Below are 517 nucleotides of genomic sequence, written 5' to 3'. Positions count from 1 at the left end.
GTTATCACATTCCTAAACTAGCACCTTTGGCATGGCTGGAAATAGCCTTGGCTGTGACTAGAAGCCCAAATTAAAGGAAATCAATATAGAAATAGGCAGAAAATTCAGAGAAAAGGTGGGAGCCCTTGGGAACACTGCCAGGAGGGCAGTACTTTTTAAAAACATACAAGGTATGATTAAAATAATAAGAAAATGAAACAAATGTGCTTAGATGTACACATCCAAGTGAATACTTCCTTCCTCAGTCACCCTTGAGGCCATATACTTGATTATTCAATGATGTGAGCTAGCACTACTCAGAACAGCTTGGAATTCAGGCTTCTTTTTGGGAATACCCTTCCAAGACAATCAATCACATAACTTTATAGTCATCTCTCTCTCTCTGTGTCTCTTTTTTCCTCCTCCACCTCTCTCTGTCTCTCTCCCTCCTTCCATCTCTTTTTCTCCTCCCTACTTCTCTGTCTCTCTCTCTTACTCCTCCTCCTTCCCTTCATCTCTCTTCCCCTCCCTTCTCCCT

Source organism: Sarcophilus harrisii, chromosome 1, assembly GCF_902635505.1.
Source record: "Sarcophilus harrisii chromosome 1, mSarHar1.11, whole genome shotgun sequence".
Lineage (NCBI taxonomy): Eukaryota > Metazoa > Chordata > Mammalia > Dasyuromorphia > Dasyuridae > Sarcophilus > Sarcophilus harrisii.
Note: the sequence above shows the minus strand (reverse complement) of the source record.